The 23271-nt window shown below is 37.2% G+C and overlaps 1 protein-coding gene across 5 annotated transcripts in view; it reads right to left on the bottom strand.

The window, feature by feature from the left end:
* LOC150090757 (palmitoyltransferase ZDHHC20-B) overlaps positions 1 to 23271 on the bottom strand; it is a 306713-nt gene that overhangs the window by 70142 nt on the left and 213300 nt on the right. Inside the window, exon 11 of one of the 5 annotated variants that reach the window (XR_016547302.1) lies at positions 12441 to 12604. The exons of the other annotated variants lie outside the window; for them this stretch is intronic. The gene's annotated coding sequence lies outside the window, so the exon portion shown is untranslated. The remainder of the gene's footprint in view (positions 1 to 12440; positions 12605 to 23271) is intronic. 5 annotated transcript variants of the gene reach the window in all.

Here is a 23271-nt window from a genome sequence, read left to right as displayed (position 1 = left end):
ATGCTGTGTGAAGTATCCATGTGAGTGAAGTATAAATGATACTATATTGCTTCTTTAACCAGTGACCCCAGTATTTTCCCTGACTTGTATACAGAAGTTAAGCTAACAGGATAGATGTGTAGAATTTTGCCTTCAGCCAGTGGATGGTTGCTTGTTGGAACAAACTTCCATTTGTTGTTGTTGCAGAAGTAGATAGTTTGAATAAATTCAAGGAATAACTAGACAAATCATTGGAGGAAATGATCAGGTGATGTGGGAAGTTTTTTTTGGCTGATGCTTTATAAGTTTGCTTTCTTGCATAATATGTCATTGCTACTACTAATAATAATAATCTTGCAGGTCTGTAATTACTTATGTCACCTTTTGATCCCCCCCCATCTTCGGATATATCTGCTGCAATCATAATTATGCCTAAGGGTTTGCTTACCTCCTTTGCTGAATCTATTAATTTAATCTCATAAAAAGGCAGGCACCTACCACCCCAGGTGCCTGCCTTTTTATGTTCAGTTTCAGCAATTTCTCTATCACTTTCTTCTCAGCTTACACAAAATCTTTTAGGTCCCTCTTAGAGTTCAATAAACTTCTGGCAACCAGTGGCAGATTAAGGATAGTTGGGGCCCCTAGGCAAATTATATTTGGGGGCCCCCCGAAAAATAATAATAATAAAAAAAGAATAAAAAAGAAATAAAAGTTAGGTGGCAAATAAATGAAATTTTGTACTTTTGAATTTTTTGCTTAAAAATTTTCGCTTAAATTAATCAAGATTTTTATGATGTTTACTGAAAACATTAATCTATTTTAGAACACTATAGGAAAATGTCTTGGCTTGGGGGCCCCCAGGCACGTGCCTCATTGCCTTAATGGGTAATCTGCCACTGCTGGCAGATCACCCATTATTTGCATCTATTCACACACAGAGGATGCTCCATGTGTGAATAGATGCAAAACACCTGTTCAGTTTATCAGCAACATGAGCATCAACATCAAGTGGACTGATGTGATTCAACCCTCTCCTTCTATTGTTATTATTAGCAAAGAAGCCCTTGCTGTTTTTCTTTGCATTGTTGCTAGGGATTTCTCATAATCTGTCTTAGCTTGCCTAAACTCCTTTGTGACTTAACTGCAGAATCTACCACAGACTTCTATATCACCTGAAATTTATATGCATTCCATGCATTTTTCTTCTATGCCAGAAGTCCCATCAGTTCACCTGCCATCCATTTAGGTCTAAACCTTGAACAGCATTTCTTAGTTGGCACAAAAAAATGTGGCTTCTAAGATTACTTCTCTGAATTCTTCCCATTTAGAATTTGCTGTTGGTTAACATCAACAGTTTATCCACTGCATAGAATTTAAAAACTCTCTGAGACCCCCCCTGTAGTCACCCTTACAAAAGCTCTTCCTTTTAGAGATGACAGCAGTTATGCCTAAAGTAATTCCCATGTCAGTACACCGTGATCACTGGCACGTGGTGGGTCCTTTACCTACAGATTATTAATGCACCAACATTGGTTGCCGATAACCAGATAAATTGTGTTGCTTCCTCTTGTTGCCTCTCTGACATGCTGCTGTAGAAAAGAGTCATCCAACAAAAGACCCTTTTTTATGAAGACCCCAAACACGAGGTGATAGAACCTACAGTACTTAGTACAGTGCTCGGGTTCGAGGTTGAGAAGATGACAGAAGATATTTGTTGACATTAGACTTGAACTTCTGTAGACTGTAATTTTCAGGAAATACATACGAAGGAAGATTGTTCCAGAAAACAGCAGTTGAATGAATAAACGAGGAAGATGAAAAGTTGGTTCTGTGAGTTTGAGGTTGGACAGTAAATGGATGTTGGCGGCACGTGTTCAGACTGATTTGAAAGAGAGAGCGGGAATTATAGAAGCCAATTCAGAAGAACAGTGCCCATGGAAGTATCTCTAGAAAAGGCATGCAGCAGAAACAGTACATCTATGAGACAGCGAGTGGAGAGACTGTTATAAATGAGTCATTAATTAACCTAAGTGCCCTCTTCTGAATGGAATCTAGAAGCCAGGAAGAGAGGTTTTGGGGGCACCACCCCAGATGTGGGAATAATATTCCATGGTAAGGCACATTTGCCATTTGTACAGAGTGAACAGCTGTTTAGAAAAAAAATAAATGCTGAGAGCGAAAAAGAGAAAACCAAGTTTTTTAGATGCAGAGGAAGCAATATTTGTAATGTGCTTGTGCCAAGAGAGAGATTAGAAGTCAGGGTAATCCCCAAGAGATATATATTATCTTGCCTAGATATCAGAGTGTCACCAAAGAAAAGAATAGGAGCAGAAGACAAGACTCAGTTGTCTTTGCCCCACTGGAGAATTACCTGGAGATCGGCATTTAAGGAATTGGTAGCAGATATTTGAGAAGTTGAAGCCGATTGAGCAGGGCAAGGTTTCTCGAACTGGAAAGTGGAATGCAATCTGCTATCATTGGCAAAACTATTGATAGGATTTCAGTCAATGGAAGAAGGTCATTAATATACAAGAAGAAAAGAGTGAAGGAAAGAACAAAACCTTGGGGGACACCAGCATTAGGGGAGAAGTTAGAAGATAGAGAGCCATCTACCATCACCCTCAGTGAGCAATCAGAGAGAAAACTGGATAACCAATTACAAAAAACAGTTGGCAAACCATAAGATGGAAGCTTGTTTAGACCTTTATGGCAAACACGATCGAAAGCCTTTGAGATGTCAAGAGCAACTGCGTGTGTTTCACCGAACTTTTCTATTGAATTTATCTATAAATGGGTAACATAAGCCAGAATATCACCAGTGGAATGACACTGACGGAATCCACACTGGCGATCGTTGATCAGACGGAAGGTTTCTAGGTAGTTTAAGAGTTGGCGGTTAATTGATTTCTCCATTACTTTAGAAAGAGTAGAAGTAATTGCAATGGGACGATAATTGGATGGGAGGGATTTGTCACCCTTTTAAGGAACTGGCTGGATATGAGCAAATTTCCGTGCAGAAGGAAAAACACCTTTGGAATAAGAAAGTGAAAAAAGGCGGCAAAGAATAGGAGTAAGTTTAGGAGCACAGGTTTTGAGAACAAGTGGAGAAATACCATTGGGACCTGGAGCTTTCTTAGCATCAAGATTCGTCAAAATCCTTCTGACATAATTTTGACGGAAGACCACAGGAGGCATTGAATGGAGCGTGTTGGGAATGGTGGGAGGTGTTTTACCAAGATCATTAATACATGAGTTGGAAGAAAAATGGGATGCTAGCAGGTCAGCTTTATCCTTGGCTGAAGTGACAACAGAACCATCTGGTGTGGACAGAGGTGGGAGCAGAGATGGCCAAAAGTTGTGGCCAATAGCTTTGGCAAGAGACCAGAATGCTCGGCTACCATTAGGGCAGAGAAGCAAGTTTTCTACTCTTAGCCTGTTCAAACTCCAGTTTGGACTGATTAATAAACTGCTTTACAATTGTTGCGAGCTTTGGTGTAGGCAGAAAATGAAACTGGAAAATTGAAAACAAGCCAATTACGATATGCAACATTCTTCTCTTGAACAGCCTTAGCACATTATGCGAAAACCAAGGTTTAGATAAAGGACGAGATTTTAAAGTGCAGTGTGGAATAAAGGATTCCATTACTACAAGAATAATTTCACTGACACGATCTGAGCAAATGTTGACATCAGAAATTTTGAAACAGTAATCCGACCAAGGAAAAGAAATCTCGCAGTTCATCCCATTTTGCATTCTTGTAAGGCCAAAAAACAAGAGGATGGGAATGGCCATGAGATAAAGGCTCCATTAGAGAACAGACAATCGCCAGGTTGTGATCTGAGGTGCCTAAAGGAGACTCATTTTGACCGTGATTGGTTCTTTAGGCACCTCAGATTACTTACAATACGTAGAAGGGTTGATTGTGAGAAAAAGATCAAGCATATTGGCTGTATGGTTAGGATTGTCTGGTAATCTTGTAGGTAAATGAAAATTTGGGCAAGATAATTAGTAATTGCAAAAGCCTCAGCATCTCAACCAGCTGGGTCAGTGTGACTAGAAAACGGAAGCTAGCTGGTGTTGTGAACATTAAAATCACCAAGGAAAATTACCTCACTGTTAGGAAAGTTGGACTGGAGAAAGTCAAGTTGCAAAGAGAGGAAGTCAAAGAGCTCCAAGTAATTAGCAAATTTGGGAGAATGGCAGAGACAACAGATGAATTTGACAGAATGAGGTAGAGAGATTTAAGCCAGAGAAGATCGAAAAGAGGAGATTCAAATTACCAAGTCTCTAACAGGGAATATCGGAACGGACACATGCACAAGTACCACCTTTGAAGCGAAAGGAATCATAGAACGAATAATTTCGGCAAGTGAGATGAGCAGTAGTTGAATCAACTGATACCTGAGATTCTGTCAGAAAAAAGTACATGGAGTTTTGGCAGACTGCAGGTGGAAACAGACATTGTTGAGATTAGAACTGAGACCATGTATATCTGTGAAATGAACTAGGAAGTGTTTGGAGGTTTAGATCCTTTCGCAGATAAGCCTACTCTATTAGTTTGACAATTCATGATGTATTCAATAGTGAGAATACGTGCTGTATGAAGTAATGAAATTTTTGGATATGGCATACACATGGTAAGAATATACCCAGATCCTTGACATAACGTGGCCTCAACAATGCCCCTGTATACACACTACTCGGACTGCCTCCAGTCACTATCTGGCAGAATAGAGGTAACAAGATTATAAACTAGCTGATCCAGAAGCCTCCTAAGGAGTCAACAACAGGTTCAGTCTGGTGTATTAACTAGCAGCTGGCCTGCAAACACCGTTTTAGAGCTGTACCCTCGAAATGTAAGGAAGATTGAATCTTGCCATGATATCCATCACAACCTCAAAAGTCATCAGTCATACTGCATGACTGTAGAGATGGGGAAGGGTTGACCGGAACTTAGCTCTGGAGACTAAACATGGGTTCCACCACTTCAAGCCTCCAATAAGCAAAGTGGTAGTATTGCACCGGTTGATGGGAGTCATCTACCACCTAGTATTGCCTGGTAACACAGGGATGGCATTCCTCCCTGTGGTGTTGATGCCACACCTCAAACCTTGCTTACTTTGGTTCACATCTGGGTAGTCACCCTTAACTAAGATCATAACCACTCCACTCTGTCTTGTTTGTCCTTTCTGTATACATTTTACTTTCCATATTCAAACTCTGCATGTCTTGTCTGAGTGACACCCTGTCTCTGATATTCCTATATTTGCATATGATGATTTGATTATTACTTCAAATTTGTAGTTATTTATAATGCTCCTAGCATTAGTTTACATACAAATACACATGCACCTGTTCTTATTCTTAGTTACCCTAACACAGACCATGTATTTGCTTGTTCCATGATGACCCACAGCAGTGCTTGATATCCTTGACACTTTTCTTTTCAGGTTGCTGCATGTTCCAATAGGAGCAGTGCAAGAATCACATTCACTTCCGTCTGTGGATCTAGTTAATCCATTAATGTCTCTATATCCTTACTGTACCAATATATTCAATGTTGATCTGTTTCATCTTATTCCAATCTGGGCTATATGGTTAATGCCATAATTTTCCAGATACCAGTCAAGTCTAAGGTTAACTATTTCCTCAAATAATTTACCAAGGCAGCTTGGTTAATGCAACAGGTGTGTAATGGATTGAAATGGCAGGATCTAATCCAGATTTCAGGAAAGCTAGAATGATAGTGTTGTCAATGCTCTGGACAGGAATTTTCTGAATAGATTTTATAGGGATAGGAGTGATTGCAGTGCTGTAACACTCAGTTGCTTCAAAGTTATGTAGTGGATGTCATCTGGTGCCACAGCACTATTTCCAGATGGTGACAGTGCTTGATGTAACTCATTAATTGCAAATGGTTGGTTATACTGTTTGCCTCCTTTCAAGGAAAAGTTTAACTCATGCTTTTCTGTTACTATTTTGTGATTCTGGAAAACTGATGGCTAATATGCTACTGCCAAGACCTGGGCAAAGGTCTCTCCAAGCACATTTGCAATTTGCTGCAATTTGTAATATTCTCCCCCTTTAATGGTTATAACCAGCAAAGGGTATCTGTCATGGTATCTGCCACTCATTTTGGTGATTGCTTTCCAGATTTTCTTTGGGATGGCTTTGTATGCTTTATTGCTGAAGTGAGACATTATCCCAGGAGGCTTATTGGCTGTAGTGCCTAACATACCTTGCTTTTGCACTAAAACAGAGTGCCATAGTTGGATTGTGATGGAAATTATTCCAGGCTTTGTTCTGTTCATTTTTAGCTGTAAAGCAGTAATTGTTTCACCAAGATTTTGGGTGAATCAGCAATTTTGTGGATGTTAATTGTCAGTAGCATGCAGTATTTTCTGTAAAATACGTGACACTGCCTTACTAGGCAAGGACCATTGCACATTTTCTAAATCTAATGTCGCTAATGTTTGATATTTTGCCCAATCAGCTTTCTCCAATTTCCATCTTGAATTTCTATGAGGATGACCTAGAATTTTATCTAACAGTTTAATTAGTATATGAAAGTGGTCACTGTGAAGAGGATTACTGGTTGCTTCCATTTAAACATTAGAAAGAGGATTTCAGAATATACTGCTAGATCTATTGCAGTGTCAATGCCTAACTGAATGTGTTGGTGACCCATCATTGAGGGGTAGGGTTTACAATACCGAGATTCCAGGATCTCGGCCATTTTTTTCCAGTATTCAAATCCTGGTATTGATACAAAAATACCGGTTTTTCGGTAGTAATTTAAAAAATAAATATCCATGATTTATTCGCATAAAAGTTATAAAATTGACAACAATAAATTATTAATACTGCTGAATTTGCAAATGAGAGATTGTTATACACAGTACAAATGCAACGGAAACCTGAAAACATCATGAAACTTTAAGACAAAATCTTACAAATATATTTCTCTTAATAAGTAGTGTGTGTGTGTGGGGAAGTAAAGCACTTAAGGAATAACGAAAACATCATTACAGAAATATTTCCATTAGTGGCAGAAGGCCTGGTAGTGAAATTAAGGAATATGGTGAACAACGGTATGGCAGGTGCTGAAAGGTTAAAATTAAAAGCTTCTGAACAATAGTTTAATCCCTCTATTATACCGCTACTTGAGGATGCAACACTTAGTGCATTTTGGGAAAGGGTGTCGGTATGGAGCAGTTCAAAGGTATTGTGAACAGGTGATCTTTAGGTAAATTGGTGATTGGTGATTAAGATGAAAGTGTTTCGTTGTGTGGGAAAAATATTCTGCGTGCTAACCTCTGGAGTTTGCACATAAGCTTGCGTATAAAAAAGTAGTACAAGGGGCGATTGTAACTTGCAATCAATTCAATAAATAAATAATAAATGAGAAGGAAATAAATAAGGTGCTCGCACCAAAAGAGGGTTTTGTGGTTGTTGTTCGGAGGGATTGCAGAATTCCAGTGGTAGTTCTGGGAGTGTCTGGCTATATAGTGAAGTGTTTTGCTGGGGCATGTTCCTGAGCTAGAAGTTATTCCAGAAGTTGAATAACAAGCCAGTCAGATAGTGCCCTGGCTTCTAACTACTGCTGTGGTAATTTCCTTCAGTATTAACAGAACTGTTCTTGAAATCCTGAAATAAGAGTACTGGAAGGGCAATGTACATCAGAGATGCAGAGTTCAACTAAGAAGAGAGAGACATCACTGCACTCTGTGGAAGGAAGCCGCACAAAGGAATCCCACCGTGATAGAGAAGAAAGGCAAGTCCTCTGTTTTGGAAATGGCATTTCAACTTCAACCTTACTCTAAAATAATCTCCCAGATCATTCTGGGAGATTATTTTAGAGTAAGGTTGAAGTTGAAGAAACACAAGAAATAAGGAAATGTTCAGTGTTAAGCTGGTTTATTGGTTGAAGTTGTAAAGAAAATTGATAATGCTAAATTAAGAGAGATTACATGGAATTGTTAGCATTAAGTTATCGACTTATGGATTGTTGTTGTAGAGAGAATTGATATTGGTGATTAAGAGAAATACGAGGAAGTGATTAAGATTGAATTAGTTTAGTGTTTGAAGCTGTACAGCTTCAAAGCTGTAGAGAGAGTTGAGATTGTTAATCGAGAGAAATTTTATGGAAATGATAGCATGTATTAACAGATTAAATGAGAAAAATGAACAGATTAGATGTAAATGAAACCAGTTATGTATTGTAAGTATATTTGTATGATAAATGACTTTTGTTTTATATTTGTATAATTGCTCTTGAGAAACTGACGTGTGTGTGTGTGTGTGTGTGTGTGTGTGTGTGTGTGTGTGTGTGTGTGTGAGAGGGAATATCCCTCAGCTCCTGGAAATACAAATTTTTTAATGCAGTCAGGCAGCATCACCAGGAAGCACTAGGTGGCATTGCTGCCACCTAGTGCTTGAGGGGAGCTGCCGTATGAAAACCATAACAATGGCCACTGATGGCAATACTAAAGTATGGGAAAATACAAATTAATAAATAACCCCCCTCACCCCACCAAATTAGATTTGGTTTCCTCACCAAGCTTAACCGTCAATCCCTTTCTTTCGCTAATACAGATATAGCGCCATAAAAAGTCAAAAAGGAAATATTTTTTATTTTTGATAAAAAGGAAATAAGATTTTTTGAAGATAAGAGAATAAGGGGGGGGGTTATAAAGTGCAACTTATCTACGACTATCTCAGTACAAAGCACCAACCAGCACAGAATCCAAAAGGACATTTTCTGCTGCTAATTAAATATGTACCAAAATTAGATTCAGTTTAAACGATAACACTATTGAGTTTCTTAAGAGCTCACTTTATTCAGACAGGTAGTGTGGTTGCTTATTTTTTTGCTTTTAGAATAACTGTATGTTTAATAATTTTTGCTAGAATATTTATTATTGTAATAAAAGTTTGATTTCAAATGTGAATTCAAGTGATTACTTGTTTTTTCCTTACTTTATAGTGCAATAGTACCCCAGATACTGGCCACTCCCTTGGCGAGTTGAATGCGGATATTGTGATAGAAAAGTGTAAAGTGTGTTTGTGTCAATTGGCATCAGTGGTTCCCCCATCTCCGCACTGCAATTAGGTGCAATAAGCACCTAATTGTCATCAAAATTTATTGCAAAAAATGTTTTTTTTTGGAATACAGGTATCCCGGTTTCATAAGTTAAAAATACCGAAATACCGGTATTGTGATCCCTATTGAGGGGTTATTATTGCAAGTGAGATTACTGCAATCTAGGAATATTTCAATTAGTTGGCTTCTACAATCCATGTGGCTGTTTACCTACAAAGTGTGTTGGCTGTTAAAATCCAAAATAGTAAGGTGTTGGTAATTGTGTTGCAAGGCTGTTGAGATCATTATTTTGTATGTTATAATTGGGCAGTAAATACAAAACAAAAAATTGTAATGTATATGCCTCCAGCAATCTTGCTGGTTACAGCCTCTAGAGGTGTACTGAATGGGATCTGTTTGGTGAGTATGTGTGGATTAACAGGAACTGCGACTTCACCATGAGCTGTAATTGGCTGAATTCTGTCTTTTCTAAAGACAGCATACCAGTCGAACTTGGTTATAACAAGCAACAAAGGACCAACAAAATTTCTTTGTTATAACCATTACTCACTATATCAGTGATGAGTTAAATCTACTTCCTATTTTTTTTTAATTCTCAATAACTTGATAAAAAGATAGAATCAAAAAAACAAAAGAAATATTAGAGAGAAAAAAAATAATATTGGTATATACCTACACAATATTTGTATTAATATGCTTGTATTCAGTTTTTAAATCGATCCAGCCAACCATTGCTACATACAAAATCATTGCGTCCAAATTGTTCAGCAAATTTTTCTGCCTTGAGCTTTCAAGGTCAGACTGTCTATTGAAAATCCAGCACTTTTTTGTGTAGTGAACCACCGAATCAATGCTTCATCCATTGACGTTTATAACCTTGCATTTTAAAATTTTTTCTCCCTCGGTTATGTTCTTTTCCAGTGCCAATATGTACACGTTTATTCTTCTGCAATGTTGATACTGTTGAAGAGGACAGAGAAAACTTTTTACACACTTCATTTTTTGCACCACATTCTAACTCATGAATAATTTTGATTTTTCACAAATCGAGATGCTTTCTTTTGTTAGTAGACATGTTTCCGAAGGCAGGGTTCGTTTCTGACTGACTTTACTTTAAAATGACAGTAAAGCGATCTACATAAATTCTTAAAAGCCGTTTCGAAAATTCTTAGAAGTCCCAAAATAAATTTATGGTTCAGTGAATACAAGACAATCTGTAAATAATGTAATGTGACAAGCGGAACGTCACGCACTATTGTACAGCCCCCATTCCCTGGAAGGACAAGGTCAAACTGTCCACTAATGCAATGTGGGTGGTCATAAAAGCTAAGTCGCCCTTTTCATTTTTGTCTATTCCAAGAATTGGGTTTCTTTGACTACCCGAGCAATTAAGAATGTTTGCATAGTTATGAAAATTTGTACGGTATATCCGTGAAGTACACTCGTTATAACAATGAGAGATTGTATGGGAATACGCATAAATTAAAATCATTATGGCTTTTTGCTCATTACAGCCGTGATCTTGTTATTTCCATGCTTGTTATAACCAAGTTTGACTGTATTTATTCATCCTTGAAGTATCAGATGGTTTGAAATATGTCTCCTTTAGACACAGTGTGCATATTCAGGTATGAAACTGCATACGTTCACTGATACAGGCATGAAAATCATAGCAATTCCACTGAATTAGTGTACATATTGTTTATTTCTTGTTGTGCCTTCATGGATTCTGAAGGGCTGAAGTTTTGCATTTGACCATTTGACTTGCATTGTTCTGTCTTTTTTTTTTTTTTCAGGATCACTGGTTTCCATGTCATCAACACATATTTCAAGCATGGTATCACTAAGTGGTTTCCGATCAAAATGTGTTCTTATTTTTATCCTGTGTTGACAAAGAGGTGAGCAATTTTCTTGCACGACTTGAAAAAGATTCACTTGTTATGTCTGTGTTTCGATGGACTGTTATTTGCAGATGACTTGAGTGTAAGAGGCTTTATTTGACCGAGTTGGTAAAGTGCATAGTTTTGCTTCCTGGTACGTGACATATTCTACTTTATGTTTCTGGAGTGTTTTTTCATTTTTCCAGTGATTTTACATGCTCTGTAATAGGAAGGGTGATCCTTCTGGCAGTTCAAGTATTTCATTTGAAAGATGTTTTCATTCCAGACAGTTCTGGTCTGCTGATCAATATACCTCTACAAGCTATTTGGGAGTGTCCAAATTTCTGGCATCTGTGACACTGCATAATAGATAACCAGTTTAAATGGGTATAGGTGCTGTGGCATGTTGAAAGTGATTATGAAGTTCCAAGTATGGATGAGATTACCATCATCCCACACAACTCCTTGTTCTGATAGCTCATTTAGCATCTCATCTTTGGAAAAATCAAGGAGGTCCTAGTTTAAGATTATTCCTGTTGAGGCATTTACAGATTTATGAGGGTAGGGGGTTTGGAAACAGTCCAAAGCAGGTAACTTTCATTAGGTGTTCAGATTTCTTGGATTAGCAGTTTCTATAAGTATATCTCCTGACTTTGAGTCACTTAATTGTCTTGGGTGATTCAGCAATACTCTCCAGTTCATACTGGATTCTGAATGGTGACACTATAATTTCACTGCTGGAGTGAATTATTGAAAAAGTCAGATCTAGGTATGTCATTTCATCAGTTTTATGATGTTTGGCTACGAGGGGATTAATTTCTTTGTGTTTACATCCTCTTATGTTTTGATCTGACAATGCAGTAGCTTTCTGTGCAGAGTCAGTTTTTCCATTTTGCCCAGGACGGGAGAACTTATTCCAACTAGGTTAATGGCCTCCACCATGTGAAGGCAGAAGCAGTCCAACCTTGTGACCAAGCATTAGAGGATTAGTAATGAGTATGCACAGAGAGAGAGAGAGAGAGAGAGAGAGAGAGAGAGAGAGAGAGAGAGAGAGGGGGGGGGGGAACATGCACACAAAGAAGAGAGTTCTGTGATACCACACGGATACTGATAATGGGTAGGTGGATCCAGTTTACATGGGGTGCAGTGTTATTTCATCCCTTATTACAATTAAAAGGGAGGTTGTTCCTTCTAATCTATAAACTAGTAAAGTGGATTTCTTTACTAAGGATTAGTGAATTATGTTTTATTGTATAACTTTAAACAAAAAAATGCTTTATCACTTTAAGAGAAAGTACTAATTTGCAGGCTAAGTCACTTGATCACAAATCACTTGGCAGAGGTGACCCTGGAACCTGTATTTTTGTGAAGGACAGATGATTTGTTCACTTGAATCAAGACTCCCTAAATTTTCTAGAAAAGAAATGGTATCATTAGATATGATGGAAATCTTATTTAAGAAGGGTGCATGGCTAACCTTGTTTGTATGAGCTTCAATTCAGTTTGATGGGTCTATCCAAGATGTAAATTCACTTGATGTTTTATCAGGTGACAACAGAGAGGGAATCCCAATATGCCCAATGTATACCTTTTGGCACTCACATATGATTCGATGTACGATACTTCTGGTGTTAGCGAGGTCTGTGAAATTAAGATGAACTTTAATACTCAGAAAAAGGAGTTGATTTAAAATAAATTTCTATATCAAACATCTGCCATTAATCATGCTAATTTTCTCCGAAAATATTCGAAGATAACCTGGTTTTGGGAGAAAGAGAGAAAGAGTTGGAATCAATGAATATCTCATTATTTCAAGATTTTTTTTAGTTAACTCTGTTTAAAGCTAAGATGGCACAGAGAGAGAGAGAGAGAGAGAAAATTTAACTAGTCTTTATGGTCATGTAGTTTTGTCAATTATATATAGGAATTTTGCTAGCAGAATATACGGCTAGGTGGTGATTATTCCTTTGTATAAGGCAATGGTCAGGCTACACCTTGAGCTGCATAGAGGTATGGAGGATTCATTTTAGGAAGGATGTACAGTTGCTAGAATGAGTAGAGAGAAGGACAACAAGATTGGTGAGAGAGGAAGGGGTGTGCTTATGAAACAAAGGAGTGTGCTTACGAAGAAAGGCTTAAGTTCTGCAAGTTGCAGCATATGGAGACTAGGCACCTGCGAGGTGATCTGACTGAGGTGGGTATAAGGCCTTGAATGTTTGAGCAGGGTCACTGCTGACGGGATACTTTCACTTGTTCAGATTTAGAACCTGAGGAGGCATAGATTCAAACTGAGGAATGACAGTCGTAGAATAGATGTGCAAAAGTTTGCCTTTAGCAGCAGGTAGTTGATTGCTAGAACAGACTTGCAACTGTTGTTGAAGTTGATAGCTTAAATAAATTTAAGGCCGAACTAGACAAACATTTGGAGTGACTAGATGGGTGAAATGGGGAGGTTTTTTTTTGGCTGATGCTGTATAAATTAAGTGATTTATTCAAAGCTTAATTTATTCAAAGCTTGCTTTGAATAAATTAAGTGAATTTGCTTTTGATCAAGTCAACCAATACTGATATATCAGGACTAACGGATATGTAGTACCATTCAGACAAAAGGAATGAAGAATTTCATTATGATGAGCACAGCATGTTCAGGAAGGATAGGAGGGTCAAAGGGGAGGGGTAGGTCATGATTCTTATCAAAAGCTCTCTGAAAGCAATCAGACTGCATTGCAAGTCAGATCAAGTTTGTGTGGTAACGTAGAAATATATAGTATCTTATGCAGGGCGGTTCCAGAACTTTAGTTCGCTCCCACTGTGGTACACGAGATGATACAGAACTCTGCAAGAGACCAAATATTGTATTTGTGCAGTGGTTTCTTGCCACTTAGTTACCACAAAGGCTATCACATGGAAAGCCTGCTCAGTGTCCTCCTATACCACAGAGAGGTCAGCCACAACTAAGTATGTACTGTAACCCACCTTAAAAATCTCTTCAACAATGCCAGTCTTGAAACAGACAATATCACACACCCACTGGAGGTAGTGACAATAACAGTGGGTGCCAGACATTGTGTAGTTAAAACAACCCATGTCTCATCTACTAGCAAAAAAAAAAAAATTATGTATACAGTAAACCCCCGCTATTCGCGGGGGTTACGTTCCTGAGAAATGCCGCGAATACCGAAAACGCGAATACTGAGTTATGGCTCCCATAGTAATAAAGGGGTTCCGTTCCAAAGTATGAAATATATAAGAAAAACTAGTCTAAAATTTTGTCTATGTATGTATTATATGTACCTTCATAATATGACTATGTACATAGACAGTACCTAGTGAAATGCAAGCATATGGCATCGAAATGAAAATAAGAAACAATGTAATATTAAATGTAATATTTATTAGAAATTTCAAACAAATCTTTCAAACCAGCGTCTTTGCTAGCTAAAAAACCTATCCCGCCAGTGCTATCACCAGTTTCGCTAAAGCGTTGATAAGGAGTTTTGCGTTTTCAAGAATGATGAGTGAATTTAACGGAATTTTATTTTGAGTTCGGTCTTCTATCCACAGATTTAAAGTTTTTTCCATTTTTTCTAATTTAACATCACGAGTTACAGAGCAAATTTTTGAAGCAATTAGCGCGTTTTCACGGACACTACGGCGGATTTTTTCTTCCGATTTTTGATTGATCGTACCGTTGACTCATTGATTTTATAATGTTTTGCCACTGAGGAGACACTTTCACCATTAGAAATTTTATCTAATAACTCAATTTTATTCGCTAATGTCATCACCTTCTTTGATATTTTCACATTTCTCTTGTTATTCGTAGTCATATTTTTGTAGGGGTTAGAAAGAACTTGTCCACAATAAAGTCACTTTCTTCCGTTAACACACTCGAAAAAGTCTGTTTTACACTGCAAAACGGTAGATTTATCACTTTTGTAAGCATAGCAATTTATAAATTGATAAATTTATTCAATTTATAAGCTTATAAATTAAAAGCAAACGACGAAACCTTCCATAACAAGCGCATAACACATAGAACAAGGATTAGCGAGAAACATCCACGCTCGCGATTTTGTCACCCCTCTCCCCCCACCCACTGAACGCTGTTTTGACCGGGAAAGATAATTTTATCCACGCCCATGTTTTTTTATGGCGGAAAATATTCACGGCGCTTTAAAATTCACATTTTTTAGGTTTCATTTTATATTAAATCGGCGATCGCGAATACGCGAAACCGCGAATAGCGGGGGTTTACTGTATACAGTGGATTCCGGTTATATGGACCACCAATTAATCGGGGCAGCTGTTTATTTGGGGTAAATCTTAAAAAACAGAAACCAATCGAGAAAATAGCCAAGGTTTACTTCGCTTAATTGGGACAGCATGCCGTTTAATCAGGGCAGGAGACCACAGCACTGGAGATTACCCTATGATTGTCTCTGACGGTACCACATGGTTCGGTTGAAATTCTGGAGTTAACAACCATAAAACAATTAGCATTCACCTGTTTATTTGGCTTTTCTGTTAGTGAAATCTATCATAAACAGACAGTAAACTTGATCTTACTGAATTTGCGATAATACCGACAGCTGGAATTCTGCAGGTTATTATGATGAAATGTGTCTACACTTCGATGAAATCTTCAATCATATAAAAAAATTAATTTTACAGATCTTCTCTTCATTCCTATTTTTAAATCTTTGTAACTCGTTACTCCGTTCTCACTTGCGCATATTGTGTTACTTGCAATTCATGTGTGCCTTGTTCTTTGTTATTGATTGCTTATCTCTTTACTGTTTTAAATTTTACCTCCCCTCACAAATGTCAGTGAACAGAAATGTCAACTAGTTTGTATGTACATATTACAGTACGTATTAATTATTCCGATTATCACGTATATTCTTCCGATTTTCACGTATCATTTAATTTTTTAATTGGTAAGGTAACAAAGGGTAAATTTGTGCTTAATATATCTTTGCTTTTATAGCCTGTGGATAATATTCCTCCTATTTTCACTAATTAGAATTGCTGTTTAATAGAATTAAAATTCAATTCACAAACGTGATCACAATGACTGGCGCTTATTGCACATCGTACAGTGAACGGCACTTTACTATGTTGAGTTTGTCATAACGTGATCTGATTGTATAGTGAACCAATTGTAAAGGGGGGGGGTACTTTGTATTTTAACTATTTACGTGAAACTTCGGATAATTGGGGGAGCCGCTTAATCGGGCCAAAACGCACTAGTCCCGATGTGTCCCAAATAACCGGCATGGGCTGTATATATATGTGTGTGTGTGTGTGTGTGTAAAATAATAAGAGGAGTTTACCTCAATATAACGAGCATCAACAGCTCTGGTTCATAATATACAGGGTGTCTCAAAAATATTGGTACAAACATTTAGGGGAGATAGGTAACATCTAAAGGAATGTGAATCGCACAGGAACCCATAACCGAAAAGTCACGGGAAAGTAGTAGCAGAAATGACACAAGACAGTAATTAGGGGCAAACATTTATTTCATATAATATTAACAATGGAGTACGAGATGGATGCATTTCATTTTACAACATGATGCTCGAAGGTTCCACCATGAGACGCAATGCATGCATGACATCGACACAGCATAGATTGGCGGACATGGTCGAACACACCTGGAGTTTCTTTGACAATAGCAGCAGCGTAGAAGAGTCTCGCCACGAGATCCATTTCTGTCTCCACAGGCAATTCATACACGATAGATTTGAGGACCCCCCCACAGAAAGAAATCAAGGCTTGATAAATCAGGTGAGCGTGGGGGCCAGGCAACGGGTCCACCACGGTCAATCTATCGATGCCCAAAACGCCTGTTCAAATGGTCACAACATGCCTTCCATAATGGGCAGGCGCCCCATCATGTTGAAACCAAATGTTGCGTCTCACATTTGCTGGAACATCGTCAAGTAACCCTGGCAGAACTTGTTCAAGAAAGATCTGATATTTAGTGGAGTTCATGCGGGATGGTAACAGGTATGGGCCGACTAAGCGGTCACCGACCATACCTGCCCACACATTTATGGCGAAGCGACGTTGTGCCGCATGGGTCTGCCAGCTCACAGTTTGTATATCGATGCATGCTCTTCGTGCGGCAACTATTGCTTGAATGAGTAAACCAGAAATTTTCCCTCTCACGAATTGATGAACAGTGCCGTGTACCGACTTATGGTGACGTTTCCGGTTATGGGTTCCTATGCGATTCACATTCCTTTAGATGTTACCTACCTCCCCTAAACGTTTGTACCAATATTTTTGAGACACCTTGTATATATATAAAAATTAAAAATAAAATAAATAAAAAAAAAAAGGAGAAAGAGGGAAGAATAAGAAGGAATTTAGACAATATTAGAAAATAGAAAAATCATTTGACTTGCAGGGACAACTAAACAACATTAACCAAACCAATAGCCATCAGGTAGGAATTACAAATTATCGGATTTACACAGATTATATACAGAGAACTGAGATCCGTGTCAGAGCAGTCATATCAAGTGATTAGGAAGTATGAAATCAGTAAGCTATAATAACAGAATTAACAGACAAATCTCAAATGTTTAATTGACAATAGTTTATAAATGTATTTCACAAGTAACTTTGGGTAAACGGAAGATGATAATTGGGATATGTTACAAACAAAACAATTTTGAGGAGTACAAAATCTCAGCATACTTGCATTATATGGGGTATATATATACTTGCATTATATCAATGCACCTGATGTCATTCTTGCAAATCTAGGATTAGTGTACTGTGTCACTTATAATTATAGATTGAGAAAACACACTTTTCTCTCACTCTTGGCACTGCATTACTCAAGTGAAAGAAACAGTTTTTTTTTTTTAAATAGATTTTTATTTTGAACTACTTAAGGTTGTTGTTGTTGTTTTTGGTTTTTAGGAGCATTAGCAACTAAGGCCATATTGCTCCGGTGCGGTGGTCATTCCCTGACCTTTCCGCATGCTTCGTATTTGGTGGTGAAGGGCTCGAACCCCAGTCTAATCAAGAAGCATGTACTATGCACTGCTGCTCCTTCCCACCTGGCTACGGAGGCGCCACTACTTAAGGAACGTTATGTTAGTTTACACCACCAATTTGGGACTGATTCAACTGAAAAATGGTGTGTCCATAATCTTGTATACAACAGATTACAAAAACTTTTACATGTGAATCCGTTAATCGTGGGTGTTTATTCCCCACTTTCCACTGTTTCAAACAGCGACAAGTGGGGGATAAACACCCTTAGACTAACGATAGCGGGCTGGGCATGTCAATCATTACTACCATTTGCAACAATCAGTCGGAAGGAGTATCAGATTGTAAAGACTTAGTTTTTTTTTTTTTTTTTTTTAAATTTTCATATTACTTTTACTAACATAATAAAATGTTTTTTTTATTTGATAATTTTACATTACCAAGCATAATACAATGCTTGGTAATGTAAATCGCATGCCGTTATATTAAATCCACTTAATATAACGTGATTCACTGCAGAAATGTTTTCTCAATCTATGCATAAGTGACACAATACACTAAACCTAGATTTGAAGGAAGGATGTCAGCATATTGATATACACCGTGTAATGCAAGTATGCCAAAATTTCTATGAGGAACTTGAATGGGCAGCTAAGTGTGATTGCTTCTTTCTGAATGACTTCAACTTGACCCTTGGAAATCATGGTAACATGCTATGGAGAAACAGATTTTGGAGCCAAATGGATATTTATTTAGTCATTCCAACATATCTGGGGAAGTACAAAGTACTCTAATATCCTTGACACAGTTTGGATGTAGGAATCGATAGCAGGTAGTGACCACAATGCCATAAAACAGGTAATATCTATACAGATATCTGTGAGGAAAAGAAAAGTGGGGTGGGGTGGGGGGATTCAGTTTCTAGAAAGAAAACTATAGGCTGTTGAACTATAGTTGAAAACTACCAGTTCATTATGGGAAATATTCAAGGGATTTATCCTGGAAGCAGCAAATTTGTTCTAATAATTAAGTTTTCCAAAAAAAGATAATAGACGTCCAAGTGAATGACAAGTGGGGTTAAGGGTTTAACTGAACATAAGAAAAAAAAAAGCATGAGGTAGTTATGGACTACTGTGAGATACTGATTTATGAATACAGTTTGTCCAAGACTTATGTAAGCCCCGAGTTATGTAACTTCAGACTTACGTAAATTTTTTTGGTAAAATCATACACTTTCTGTATAATTTTTAAGGAGTGAAGTCGAATGAAGTTACAATACGTATAAGTTTTTATTTTTGTTCCCATACAAACTATGTTGGATAATAACATGTGGCATAACTAGAATCTAGTTCAGTATCCCACGTAGGGGCCATATTCAAAGTTAGATCTGTTTCGCAGGCTGCACTGAGTGCTTGGAGAAAAATTAGTGTGTTACATTTTCCATATCTTGTTACGTGTAAAAGTAAGTTTCTATTTTCACGTTATTTTTTTATTTTCAGGCTATACATAAAAAATGCAAATTCCCAACACTTTTATGTGAAACAAATCTATTTCAGTGATTTATTTTTCAGATTTTATTAAAATTATAAAAATATAACTTACTTTTGTTTTTTTAAAAAATACCTTACTTTTGCTTTTAAATGTTCACTTTAGAAAATTTACAACCTGAAAAGGATCACTGCTTTTCAATATTAAGGTGAATAAATAAATATAATGATACACCTAAAATTGAAATTATTTGAAAATTTTATAAAGTACAATGCATAATAACATTTACTGAACAAAACTTAACATTAATTGTTCAAAATTTGGTTGAACATTTGTGACACCAATTCTCAATACAGAATGATGCTCATCTGTTATTCCGTTTCTTTTTAAATATTTATTTGATTTCGTGCATGAAAAAATTTGCTCGCAAACATATCGCAAAAAATTTCACGATGTGAAAAGATTGATGCCTATATATGACTGCACTGGACTACATTTACAAGTTTGGTAAGTTGATCAAAACAAAATAGCCATTTTCGTGGAATTTCCTTTTATTAGAGGAAAATTCAGAGGGGAGGAGCCTTGCAGAATTCAAGCAGTTTATTTTCGTAGTCCATATACTTATTTTTGAATCATGTTTTGGCTTGAAGATCCTTTCTCTTGTAGTTTTAAATTAAGAGCATTTCAATGACTAGGTGTCTGTAAGGACTGTAAGATTAAATAGCCACTCTATATTTGATAGTTATTTTATTGGTTTCCCTTTTTCTGCCATAAAAATAGCAATTTCATGATGCAGTCTAAAGAAATGATATAACACTTTGCCATGACTAAGCCATCTCACTGCATTATGTAAAATTACATCTTTGTATTCAGCTTCAATTTATGAAAGAAATCGCTAAAACATACAAGGATTAAGGCCACGTGATCATATAAAATTTACAGTTGAAATAACCACATTCATAACGTGTTGAGATGAATACATTCCCACAGAGAGCTTCTTGATGCACAATGCAGTAGTGAATTCCAATCGGAGGTTCAGCTCCGATATCTATCATTTTCTTCGTTGTTCTACCCATAAGTCCAATGTTTTTACCAATAATATTCTTTTTCACCGTTAGTGTTGACTCCTACCAGGTTTTCAATATTTAATCCTAATTTTTCAATAGATTGGCAAAAATTTTCAAAGAGACTTTCACCTGTAGTTGTTTTATGAATACTCTGTGGATCAACTAAATCTTTGACTGATACAAAATTATCATTAATTCCATGTATGAAGATAAGGAGTTGGGCTGTGTCATTTACATCAGCACTGTCATTCAGTACCACACTAAAATATTTCATTTGTTTTAGGTTTTACAAAAGTTTTTGAACCAGTTCTTTCCAATATCTTCTACTCTTCGCACAATTGTTTGTCAAGACATAAGCATATGAGCTGCATAAGCTCATACACTTGCTTTCTTGCATCACATGCCACTACTACTACATTATTCTTTTCTCTGGATAAATTTCTTCCACAACTTTTAACAAACAATGCTTAACAAATTCACCATCACTGAACAGTTTACTTCCAAAAACGATGAAATGTGCAACTGTATAATTGGCACTTACAGCATATAAATTTTTTGACAGATACATTTTCACGGTGTTTATTGTTTTAGCAACACTTCTTTATATTGATCATAAGATTTATGCTTGGAAATATAGTGTCATTTTAAGTCGCATTTAAAAACTGACAATCTCCTTACACACCAAATACACTGCCTTTTCATCATACTTAATAAAGAAATAGTCTTCAGTCCCCACCTTTGATTAAAAACAAGACGCAAAAAATCGACTTTCCTCTTTTGGAGTATTTTTAAGGATGATTCTTTAATTCAATACAAATCAATGCATCTAATATAATTCAATATAATGAACAAGTTATATCAAAAATAGAAGTTTCACGATATGAAAAGATTGATGCCTATATATGGCTGCACTGGACTACATTTACATGTTTGGCAAGTAGAGCTCGATGCTTGCATGCCTGTATACACAGTGACGCAACTCCCTAAAATGCTGTTTTAGTTCATTTTCTGAGCAGGCTGTTAGGTTGGACACCAACCTAACGGCCTGCTATTTGACCCCAGAGGTTCACTCTGGTGAGTATGGGCTGGGCACATCCAGGGTCCTGAGCTGGATATCACCATCCTTCTCTTTCTTGGTGATTCCCTTCTACCTCACCGGTAACTCAGAAATTTTTATTTTGGCTGGTGCGGCAAAAAGCCTCAGGCTTCCTTGCACCATATGGCAAATAATGATAATAATATATAACTATTTTTCTTCATTCTTCTGAAGATATATGTGGTTTTTGTAATTTTGGCATATGAGGGATATAGTACCGAGATTTTATTAGTCATTCTTGAGTTATGTAAAAATTGACCATCGTAAGAATTAGCATTAGCATTAGTAGAGGCATTTGATGCAAGAAAGCAAGCTTATGCAGCATCAGCTAAAAAAAAAAAAAAAACCCACTTCCACTTCACCCCTCTGTTCGTTCAAAATACCTGTCCAGCTGAGCCTTAAACTTATTTAGGCTATCAACTTCCACGACAAGGGATGGAAGTCTGTTCCACCAACCAACCACTCGCTGGCTAAAGGCAAATTTCCGCACGTCTATCCTACGTCTGTCTTTCCTCAATTTGAATTTATGCCCTCTCAGGTGATTATTCTGAGCGAGAGGAAGAATCCCATCAGCATTGAGCATGCTCAAACCATTCAATGCTTTATACACCTCTATCAGATCACCTCGCTGGTGCCTAGTCTCCAGACACTGTAATTTGCAAAACTTAAGCCTTTCTTCGTAAGAGCACCCCTTTGTTCCATTCACTAATCTTGTTGCCCTTCTCTGTACTCGTTCCAGTAGCTCTACATCCTTCTTGAAATGAGGCCTCCAGACCTGTATACGAAGTCCTGGAATGTATTGCTTATACATGTTGGGGACAGACTGTATTATAAACATATACACTGGTGTTCAAAGAAAGTACATCTAGGAATTTCATATTTCTAACCATTTTTCGGGATGGTATGTTACATTAATGACTAGCATCACAAATAGAAATATAAACAAAAGATATTTATTAATAGTTAAGGCAAAGCTAATTAATATTTGAAAGTTGCTCTCAAAACATTCCAAAATGAGCATTTGCAACCTTTATACAACAGTTTTGGTAAACACAACAATTATGGCTGAAATTGTTATCAGAAGCCCTCAATTTGCTTCAGTTTATCATTTTAAATGGAAAACAAAATTAAAAGTTCACCAGGTGCAAACTAGTATTTAGTTGAACTGCCTTTGGCCCTGATGACAGCAGCACCCCGTCGGGGCATTGACAAGATCAATTTCTGAAGATAATCAACCGATAGTTCATGGTTCCAAACAAGAATTATGACCTCGTGAGGTTCATGAAGGGTCTCTTTCTGGCAACTGCAGATTCCACATGATGCCAACAGTTCTCTAGAGGATTCAGGTCCGGGCTGTTTCCTGGCCAGCTGAGTTGTAATGGACCATTCTTCCAACTATTTTTTCACCTGTAACAAATGTGAACACATTACTGTTGAACCTCTAATGCAGAAATGAAGCTAAAGTAATTACAGAAGTGCTTACTTACACTTTTCGCCCAATGACAAGGAGCAGAATCGTCCTGAAAGATGCAGTTACTTGGCAGAATGAAATGGTCTAATGGTTGGCAGCAATTTGCCTTCCAATATAGCCAGGTATCCATTGGCAATTTACGGAGCCTTTTATAAAATGCAGGTGACTTACT

This window comes from Mastigoproctus giganteus, chromosome 1 (assembly GCF_048544385.1).
Source record: "Mastigoproctus giganteus isolate SK-2022 chromosome 1, ASM4854438v1, whole genome shotgun sequence".
In the NCBI taxonomy this organism is placed as follows: Eukaryota; Metazoa; Arthropoda; class Arachnida; order Uropygi; family Thelyphonidae; genus Mastigoproctus; species Mastigoproctus giganteus.
The sequence above is the reverse complement of the archived record's forward strand: the minus strand, read 5'-3'. Positions and strand labels throughout refer to the sequence as shown.